The sequence below is a fragment of the Dreissena polymorpha genome, chromosome 9 (assembly GCF_020536995.1).
Source record: "Dreissena polymorpha isolate Duluth1 chromosome 9, UMN_Dpol_1.0, whole genome shotgun sequence".
Lineage (NCBI taxonomy): Eukaryota > Metazoa > Mollusca > Bivalvia > Myida > Dreissenidae > Dreissena > Dreissena polymorpha.
Genome location: NC_068363.1, coordinates 32635836 through 32647327, shown reverse-complemented (window position 1 = coordinate 32647327; position 11492 = coordinate 32635836). Strand labels below are relative to the sequence as shown.

The window sequence follows — 11492 nt, the reverse complement described above, 5'->3', positions numbered from 1 at the left end:
AGCACAGGTACAGCTGTGTATGGTTTCTGAACGTTAAGGGTCGATGAATGAGGTTTAGCAACAGAAAACTAGGTTTGTAGTAGGATGGGCGGCATGTCCTATCAGTGTAGACAGTCATTTGACTAGGGAGGATGATATCTGGGACGGCTGAGTAGAAGCCATGCCGCCTTTTCAGTTGTAGACAATGTGTGGTGGTCGGATCTCATACTCGCCAACGTGAACCGTGTACCAAAGGGGTTACTTATAAAATAAAATAAACAGATGAGTGGAAAAATGTAACATATTATGATTAAGGACATGATGCTTAACGGGCATTGTGGTATTGGTAAGTGCTGGCGGAAGAACAGTATCTTCAAAATATGGGTATCGTGGAAGAAGCTTATAATGGAGGTCGTCAGGCTAATGTTTTAAATCCTTTCGTATTAAGTTTTTAACAAGTAAAAGGATTGATTGTTTGAATGCGTCTCAGTAGCCTTGTTTCCGGTTAAATGGTTAGTTAACGTGTCCCACAATAGCAAAGACATTACTCTATTATCTTAAAGAAGAGATGTGAATTGTTAGTACATAGTTGTTAAATATCGTGTATATGTAAGCATAAATATAACATGGCAAAATACTATGATATTACAAAAAAAGAAGCAACATCAAGATACACGGCGGATAAGGACATATCAGATTATTAACACAGTACTTGAATGTATACAAGTATGAGTGCTATACAGGTATGAACTGTTTGGTAGGCATGAATAGGTGGTACATTTAACTGTAAACTACAAAAGGCAGTCATCTGACACAATACAGCAACAAGAATAATCGATAGTTTTTGGTGATCACTAAACTATATTTTGTGGATCGTTCGTTGAGTAAATGTCAATGCATGTATACGAAGTTGAATTTTTTGTAAAAACAGCATGCCTTTAATGTAGTTAAAGTAGTCATCTACATAAAGAAAAGGCCAATACTTATACTAAAACACGGCAAAGTTTTAAAACTTGATATGCTCTAACGATTGCATAAAAATAAGTCGGCTTAGTTTAGAAAATTAATTCGGTTATTAGCGTTTTACACGAGGTTTATGTGTTACGGTGGGTTGTAATCCGATAAACCAAGATACTAGTAGTGGAATGTCGTAGTCCATGCGTGAATAGGTATAGTGTACATAAAAGGTAGAGCTCGCTAAATACTCTCAGTGAACGAAGAGAAATCTGCTCTGGTTGTTATTCTGTGGACCTTCTGTGTTTTATCTTTGATGAATATAATTCCATCAAACGACCAAGAGCTATCAATCCGTTTCTCCTTTACGAGTATGCGTGCCTGGTAGAGCAGCTCACTGCGTTGTTTAGTAAGTTCTTCGTTTACAAAAACATTTTTGTGGCCGCTCTGCTTAAGCTTTGTTCGGAGACTGTATAGCTTCTGGCGCGCACGAAAGGAAATAAATTTCACAATGATGTCGCGGGGTCTGATGTTGCCTCCCACTGATCCCACTTTGGTTTGGTTGGATTTAGGCTTGCCGAGTCGATGGGAACGGTCTATTTCGTCTATTGTAAGGTTGGCCCCAGCTGCTTTCGCGATTTCAAGCACCAATGAATCCGTTGACTCCTCGGAAGTTTCTGTTAGACCCGATATTCTCAAACAGTTGCGCCTGGAGTATTGTTCGTATGAATCGTTCTTCTCTTCAATTTCGCTTATTTTCTTTTCGAGATCGACTACCTTAGATTTAAGACCGGTAACTGATGATTTAAGTCCAGCATTTTCGGATTCAAGCGCTGTTATCTTAAGTTTTAGACCATCTACGACCCCTGATACAATACTGCTCACAAAGGAAGAAAGCTGATTTTCAAGCGAATCCTTCATCAACATACTCAGTTTCCTTAGTTGTTCGTCGCTTAGTGTTACTTTGACATAGTCCAGGCTGGTGTCAATGTCAACGCAATCGCTTTCGCCCCCATTTGAGCAAAGGCGAGATTTCTTATAGTCGTCATCGTCTAATGGTGATGATGCCTCACGTTTTTTGTCTGTAACCACGCGAGATGTTACTGGCGTAGACGACACTTCAGGCGTAGACGACATTTTCAATTGGTGACGCTTATATTTTGTCGAACAGTATAGATGAAATATCGAGCAAATGGGGGTGGCCTACTTGTTGGTCTTCTTGTTGTACGACTGATTGTTTACAGGTAAATTCAGTCAAGCGTGAAAGTAAAATTGACCGTGTTTCAAAATTCAACAATTCAAAAAGTCTTTCAAAAATTCACCTTTGTTAAAAGTTATCTCGAGGAATCCTTCTCGAGGCTAAGCACTTTCGATAGAAACATTTTCCTTTGGATTTCCGTTCCGCTTTCTCAAGAAAACCACAATTTTATATGCCCTGGTAAATTGTCTAACCCGCCATTTTCTGACCGGAAAGCTTATAGCAACTTAAACCAGGTGACTTGACTTTGGCTGATAAGGGCTTCACTATTTTTGATAAACTTCATGCAGTAGTTTCTTTAAATATTCCTCCTTTTCGTTCTTAGTAAAGGTCATTTTACAAAAGAGGAAACTTTACTTTGCTATAAAATTGAAAGCCGAATTCATGTAGAAAGGGCAAATGAAAGGATAAAACATAATTTAAGATCATATTTCTGCACAATACAGACAATTAGCGACAAAATGTTTTCAATTGTATTGTTGTCTTGTTAATCTTCATGCCCCATTGTTTAAGGAAATAGCAGATAAATATGAAATTGATTCAAATAAATGCTCTCAAATATCAACATACTTAAGCAGTACTTAGTAATCCATGTACCCCTTTCATTCAAAATGGCTTGGAATCCCTACTTTGTGTTACTGTAAAATTCCTTCAAACAATATTTCGTGTATATGATGCTGTTTTCTCAAACTTTTTGTAAAAAGAATGGATTCAGTTGATACTTGTATGCATCATTAAGAGTTTATCCTCTATGCTGAAGAAGCTAACAGTCTAGCCAGCAAAGTAGTTGAAGGGAGCTAACCTCGTCAGACTCTCTGAAGACAGTGCAAAGGAATAGTTATTACATTTTAGCTGGCAATTTGTATTTCTAATTTTAGCATATGCTTATGCCGATTTTATATGGAATGCTTGTATGTTTCTGAACTTTTGTGTGTATTGTTTAAATATAGAATACAAGGTCGGTGCGAATAAAGCGAAGTTTATTTTGCGAGGCTTAGAAAATCTGAACCACGAGCCTTGACGATTTATCCCATCGATTTTCTTAGTCGTCAATTATTTCTTTAAAGATATAATAGGACAATAAAACTACAAAAAAATCCCAAAGTTAATTTAAGCAAACATTGTTTGTCGACCTTAGTTGTAAAGAGGTCCGCGTAAGAAAACAGTACAAAAATATTTCAAACAAAAACAATACGATAAACACAATGCATTTATAGTTACAAGACAACAAATCACTTTCATATGTTACCAAAACTCAACCAAATAAATAACTATAACTAAATTATATTTATAGCGATGTAAAAAGTCATGTGCATTTAAAAAAAATGGTCTACACAGTAAGCCGAACACGTGAGTCGAATTTGTGTGCAGAGCAAATCGATGCTTTTTGTCGAATTAACGGTGTGTTAAAAGTAATATTTCGATACTGGATTAGTTATTGTGTACATGAAAATTCTGGATGTTGAACGTTGCCCCGAAGAACTGGGATTTTAATGAGCTGGACAGTGACTGCTAGAAGCTGTACTGTGCCTGTGGGTGGTTCTGCATTTTGACCATGGGAGGCAAGTATATTGAAACATTTTTTCTGTTGCGAATGCCTTACATTTGAGTAATTTAATATTGACTGTACATTTTTTTGTCCAGTGACAGACATAATTTCAGTGGCCGGAATGTTATGGTCTCTAAGTTTTTGAACCAGGTGCTTGCCAGTAGAATGATTGGTCGGGCGTTTTTCAATTGGTAGCCCGGCTTCAGTTACCATCATCCTGAGCATTTTGCTCAATTTATTCATCCCAATGTTTTGACGAATGGACCATTGCTAGCTTTCTTTGCGATCAGACTCAGACTCTTGAGGTTCCTGCTTCATCATTGTGTTTGGAGCTAGATAGAATGGGTCATCCACATCGTAAAAATTGGCTGGGCGCTTCTGTGCATACATTTTGTACAAAGCAACTGGGTTTCTGGGGTCATTGTCATTGGTGGCAAACATTTTTGGGGTGACTCTTCTAACATCGCTCAAGTTTTCTCCAGTTCTAGTCTTAGTTTGACGTTCATTGAGCTCCAAGTACTCGGTCCCATCAGAAGATATTTTCAGTTTAATGTCCCCCATCTGTTTGAAAACACATTATTCTAATTTCTAAATATTTCAGTAATTTATTACTTATTACTTTATATTACCCTGGTAAGTAACAGTATAGGGCAGGCTATTTAAAAAAAATGTAGCTGCTATAGTAGTAAGTAACGAAAAATAAGGACAATTTAAGAAAAAAATCTGGAAAATATCAAGTTATTCCAAAACATGATATTTTTTATTATACCTTACTTTTATTCACAATGCTAAACTCCCATAGTAAATCGTGACATAGAAATACTGTCAGACCCAGCGGGACAAAAATTACTGTCCAAAAAATACTATCGCCCGCTACCTTAGCAATCATGTGGTAAAAAATACACTGTCCCATTCGTGCAGTACGCATTTTTGCAAAAAAGTTATAAACAGACGACCAAATTCATGAATATGAAATATTAATATTAAAATTGTTCATAGTTCTACTTCATATAAATTGTTCATGTTTGAATAGTTTTTCTTTATAATAAAATGAATATTACATGTTTGAAAGGGTGACAGTAAATTTGTCAACTTTCGGAAAATACTGTCAACCTCTGCTTTACCTTGGTTGATAGTATTTCCTCAAGCTGACAAATTTACCGTCACCCTGTCAGAAATGTACTGTAATATTTATACAATATTTCATTTTATTGCTGTTTTTTCAGAAAATAAATATTTTTTTGTGAAACTTACCATTACTTATTTTCTGTAAAACAGCACAGTTTTTAATTAGATTTATTAAAATTCTGTTATTTCAGGCGTCAAATTGATTATTTCTAAGGCTGCATTGTTCCTTCGTGCCACGCAAACCGAAATGCAAGCAGTTGTTTAGCCACATGGTGTGGACAAGAGCTGTTGGACTGTGAGGACAAAGGACACCCTTCTGTCACATGATATCAATTTCATGGTCGGTAAGTACTTCTGCCTCTTATGGCCGGTTGCCTTTTCCCTATATAACAGCAAATGGGGTTTGTATAAAGAAAACCCCATTATTTTTTATAGCATTATAATTCTAAAAAATATTTGTGTATTTGTCCTTATTTCTAGATTCACGCGAAAAATCCCAATTAACTGAATTTACGCAATTCCAAAAAAATCCAGAGTTGATCGGTACCCGGTACTTTTCCAAAAAGGCAAGGAACTTACTCTAAACTGTGAAAATCAGCCACTGTTGTCTTATAGAAATACTGCAGTCAGTATACACAAATATTATTGTTTCGTCAATAAATCACAAACTGTCATAGTTTTCATTAAATAATGCAGTACAGTATTGAGTTATGAATTTAAACGGGTGTTTGCTTTCATTTAAAGTGGGTATGCACGATTTTGATGTGTGTTAAATTGTAATATATTGCTAAAAATATGTTACAATAACACAAAATGGGCAAGAACAACTATACATTGAAGACGAATTTCATAAAATGCAGCAAAGACAAATTAACGCCCCTAGCCGATTGTAACGAAGATATTTCGTACATATTTTTCCACAATAACCAAAGCATTCTTCTTTTTATTACGATCGCAGTTAAACTGTTAGTGTTCTTGTGTCGGATGAATAGATATCGTTGCAGGAAATTAAAATGATCCGTAAAACTAAATTTAGATTCACATCGTACATGCACGATAAACATACTGGCGAATTCGACTGTACAGACATTTTCGACTTCAGAATAAATATCTGGCTTATTTCGCATTTTTCGACACACGTTCTTCTTAACTTTTATTTTAATTAATATTGAAATATCTGTATAATAAGTATTTTACACATTTTATATAAATTCATAAATATTTGACAAAATCATGCATTACCCACTTTGAAAAAAGTTAGTTTTACCTGCTTTTTTTAGGTTTTTCTTTTTAGCATTGTAGGTTTCTCTTGTCAGAGAAAATTGGGACCCTTTCTCATTCATAATGCTAAAAAGGTATTTGTGTCTTTTCAGCTTCCGGTCCAGGCTACTGATGATGACCCGGATACTTATTGGCTCAAACTCTGTGCCATCTTTGCGTTGCGGGGATAGAATAAATGTAGCAATATGCTCGTCAAGGACATCGACATCCAACTGATGCATTTCACTGGTCTCACCCTTTGTCAGTAGAAACGTCTGGAACTTTTTTGTGTCATTTAAAGTTTTTTTGCTGTGTTTTTGTTTTCTTCTTTGATGATGTACTGTCTGACATCAGAAAGCTCAAAGTTTTTAAATTCATTTGGAATTGACTGGGTGAGATTTTTGGCTTCATTTTGAACTGTAGCATTTGTGTTATTTTGATCATCACAATTTGAATCTGGAGCAGTAGTCTCAGTTAAATTCACATCACATTGAAGTGCATCAATACCATATTTTTGCTCAAATTCTTCCAAACTTAGTTCCACAACATCTTGAATATTGTCATTTGAAAACAAACCATCCAATACCACATCAAAATTCCTTGTTTCTTGTTTGGAAATTGTTGTCAAAATTTATTTAATTTGCTGAAATCTGTTTTGCTGCAGTTTTATTTAATTTCTTGATTGTGTATTATTTATTTTTTCATTATTTAAAGAACAATTGACATTTAAGAACTTAAGAAGACAACTTGTTTGGCTGCTGACTTATTTAATAAAATATATGAAATAAAACAACAACAACATTTCATATATCTAAATATCAATTTCTGAACAATTTATTTCCAATAAAATGATTTTTTTAAGTATTGCATTGTGTTGATTTGCAACCACTCATTGACGAGAAAAGTGGATACACAAATTAAACAATGGCGACCTACTGAACCGTGATAAGTGACGTCTTACAAAAAACTAGTCCTTGTTAATAATGACGTCATGAGAACGCGCACTTAATATTAATAAAAAATGTTAATTTTGCTGTGTGTGTTAAAAATATATAACAATGGTATCAAATAGTTTGTGTTGTTGAATCTTATTCGATTTTACTAAAGTTATTACTTTATAGTTTATTCCGAGTACTATGACCATCCTCCTCCTCCGCGCCGGACAGCTATATCTCAGCATTGCCGAAATAAAGGAAAATATATTCCACAGTAGTTTATTTCGACAATGCACGTCTAATGACGGGATAAATAACAAATCATGCACAATTGGTTGTTGATCTGTATTTTTATTCAATAAACATCTAACAGACGGAAAGTATTTCTGGTATATTCCACCTTATCAGAGTCATAAAAAACAAAGAACCAAATAAAAACAATTAAAATGTCTTGATTATGGCAACTCAGTTGACCATGATAAAGCTGCCGTTGAAACACATGCATTAATAACAACATAAACAAATGAACACTTATAAGAAAAATACACATTCTACTGAAAATGTAGAATTAAAGAATATCTGTACTGTCACAAAATGGTGTATTTATCTCATTATATAAACGATATATACATATTCAACTTATCGGTAGTACATGTATTAACATATTTCTTTAAAAAGACAAATAAAGACGTGCAAGTGATCAGCATCAACTCAATATCTGAAAGCGTATAGGAAAAAAGTCCGGAATTCTGTGTATAACAGATTGTGCATGTAATAAGATTGAACAATTTAACTATAATCGGTTCATACCAATATCATCTCAGATTTAATGTAACCTTTATTCGTTTAGTAATGGTAAAAAGCTCGAAAAATAAAAATAAATCCTTTTTGTTTTACAGATTTACAGACCACACATGATCCTTTGCTATTCTGATCACTTGCAAGTCTTTATTTGTCCACACAACAAGATCACGTTATGTCTTTGAATTTGATGCCAGAAGTTGTTTGCAACCTTGAGGGAAAGCCGTCCATCAGAAGATTGATCTGAAATGAATATGCATCCATGTGTAATAAGGCAATTGCCACCTAGTAGCAGGGATTTCAATTGAATCACAATCATGCTTTTTGATGGTTTTGGTTTGAAATTGATGGTATTTTGACTCCTGCAAATAATCTGCCTTGCATTATTTTGACATAACTGTTACCGAGATGCTAACTTCAAAATATATTTCTTATCATACAATGCTTGTTTGCATAGTATTTCACTTTATAATATGCCAAACAACATTTTGCAGAGTATATAATAGTTATCCAGGAACAAAGAAATTCTCGACCTCTGAAAGTTTCATTTGACCCCTGCAAAAGTCAACCAAGGGGTCATTTGACTACTGGTTTTCACAAATCTATTGAAATCTCTGAAGTAGTGTTTTATACATCAAGAGATTGTAAGAGCAAGGCCATTTTTTACATTACACTGATTGTAATAATATGAATGGATGTAATTGCACGTTGTATGCAAAATGGGTAAATGATGCTTATTTTTTAATTGTATATACTGTATAATATCAATGTGCATTACAACCTTGAACAGTAGACATACTAGTTTTATCGAGGTAAAAATCTTTGATCGATTAACACGCCTCCAGAATAGTCATGTCTCTGGCGGTGTAATGGTTTTTTACTTCTGTGATGTCTGCACTACATGTTGCCTGGTCATGTTGTTGATGAACTACACCCCTAAACACGCCTTCGACAAAACCATCTGGTGTTGCACCCAAGACATCAGACTCGTGCAGCCAAATGCTTGTATTAAAATGATATAACATAATATATGATATTAAAATAAACACATTGTGAAATTCTATTACAGCTAAAGACCAATTCAAACTTATAAAAATACGTTATCCACTTGCCTGTACAGTGACTCCTCCCACCTTGCAGTAGTCAGCTATACACACCTGCTCATGTGTTGCTCCCAACTGCATAGGTGCACGTTTTTCCAGGTTATACGTACTCAGTTGTTTGTTTTCAAAGACACTGCTAGTCTTGAAATACATATAATACATATACATTTATTTATCTTGTATGTTTATTTATAAATAAAAAACAGTATAATTTACGGCAATGCATACAATCATTACAGAAAAAGTAATGCAAGTCTATGTTTAATGTCGAGAAACATATATTAGGAGTTAATATTGACAACCCAGTTTAAATTTATATTAATTCACATGAAATGAAGACACGACCATCATATATATTAAAATTATAGCAACATGTAATAGCACTTACTTTTTCTGTCAAACGCTGACAAGATATGCCCGAAGTTAGAGGCGGCGAATCTCAACTTGCGAACAGCTGCCCATTAGGCATGTTCTCTCTTGCCAATTGTTACTGCAACTGTTTGGTTAACCTTTTCGTGCGACACCAGCAGCTTTCGTCTCAGCCATGTGCGGGGTCGTCAGCTCCCAGATAATCAGGTTGGATCATCAAGTCATCCAGAAGAAGCACTGTTACATGTACATCCTGTGTCTGTGGCTCCTCTTCCATAATCCAATTCAGAGCTGTAAACATAAAACACAACAGGTCAAATTTTAGCAACAGACTATTAAAAATGCTTTTAATTTTAGAACAATAAACAATACCATGTGTTATTGATTATTTTTTAAGTACCAAGAATGTTTGGTATTATTACTTATAAGTCATACTATCACAACTACATATTTGCCAATGCGATTAATAAGTAATATCTCACTGTTTGAACAGCATATTTTTTATATGAAAATCATTGCTATATATATTAAAACGCTTTAAAGCACATACTTGAAACACTCATACGGAGTACCACTCATGCTAACAGGAACCAAAATGCTTACAGAAACAAAAATGCAACAGGAACCAAAAATGCTAGCAGGAACCACCAACAATGCTATCAGGAAACATTCTTGATAACATGAACCAATCATGATAACAGGAACAAAACATTCTAACAGGGACCAATTATGCGAACCTGTAAAGCGACCCAGCTGCCCAAGTTGTTTATAAATAAAAGTTATGTGATCATCTAAGACAGCTCTCTTTAGAGCCCTGAGTAACGAGTAAAAAGGTACATTGCATTAAGAAATAATTGTAAATACAATTATGCCCATGAGTTAATGAATAGGTCTAGTATGGTCCAATTAAAACATGTACACAATTTTATTATTTCAGAATAAAAGCTATGATATGACATGTTTCTAATCATTTTGCAATTCTTTTGCTCCTGTAGTTGTATACAGACAGTTTTGGTAGAAACATTTGCGCCATCGTCACAGTTGTATTGGGTGGTGCGGATCTTGGACGCTTTATCCAGGAACACGTAATGTCAGTTTTACTCGCTCTCTTGTATTTGTATAATGAATTAATTTTATTAAATTTTTTACAAGCTTTAATCACTGGGGGCTGACGAGGTCAAAGCGTAGTCCGTTTCGCTACGACGTCGGGTATATGTTTTACTACGAAAACATGGTGTAAATACACTACTTAATCAGGCGAGTTCCATATTTTCTGGTGTTTATGGATTAGAGAACGGAACATCCAGTAATGGTAGGTACTTATTTTCAATAACAAACTAATAACAAATGCGCGTATTTGCAACCTTTAAGTTTATTTTGAGCTAAAATCGAAATATTTTGATTTGAAGCAATGCATAAGGTGGTTATTCTGTTAAAATAGCCAATTACGGTAACTTAAATTAAATAAAACTACATTTTACTTCGATTCAGTGTACATTACACATTTTAAAGTACAAAACAGGTTACGAACATATATTTTAATTATGCAAATTCTTTGTTTCGAAGGAAAATACAAGTCGTTTTATGTAAAGGTTTCGCACAGAGTATGTATTGGTTGCGCAACGAAGTACAAATATAATGTATAGGTTGCTCAACGAAGTTTCTGTATCCATTTCTGGACATATCACATGCAGTTTTCAGTTACTGCAGACTGCCATTTCCCAGTGCAAAAGATGCCGTGCTTCACTGTGCGCATGAACATCCAAACGAAAAGGTTGAACCCGGTGAAAGCCTGCAGAGTCCCGGCAGAGCCCCGGTATACCGTCACTACGCCGGCACTCACCGGGGTTATACCGGCATCAGACCCCGGCAGAGCTGCGGCAACGCCCCGGTTTAACCGGGGACAACCGGGGCTCCACCGGGAAAGTATTCAAATGTTTAATACCTCCGGGATGAACCAGGAGTTACCGGGAAGGACCGGCAATAACCGGCTTGGCACTGGAAACAACCGGGACTGCATCGGGAACAACCGGGACGGTACCGTCAGAGCACCGGTTTACTTATGTAACGTAGCTATAAAGGGACTCTGCCGGCATTCACCGGGGCGTTGCCGTAGCTCTGCCGGGGTGGTTTTGGGCCCCGGTGGAGCTAAGATG

General features: G+C 35.5%; 1 long non-coding RNA gene across 1 annotated transcript; it reads right to left on the bottom strand.

Moving 5' to 3' along the window:
- Positions 1 to 7468: 7468 nt before the first annotated feature.
- LOC127846775 (uncharacterized) lies at positions 7469 to 9799 on the bottom strand. Its single transcript, XR_008033662.1, has 3 exons — positions 9356 to 9799; positions 8664 to 9108; positions 7469 to 8107 (listed from the first exon to the last, which is right to left on the bottom strand). It is a non-coding gene; the product is annotated as an uncharacterized LOC127846775 (long non-coding RNA).
- Positions 9800 to 11492: the final 1693 nt, after the last annotated feature.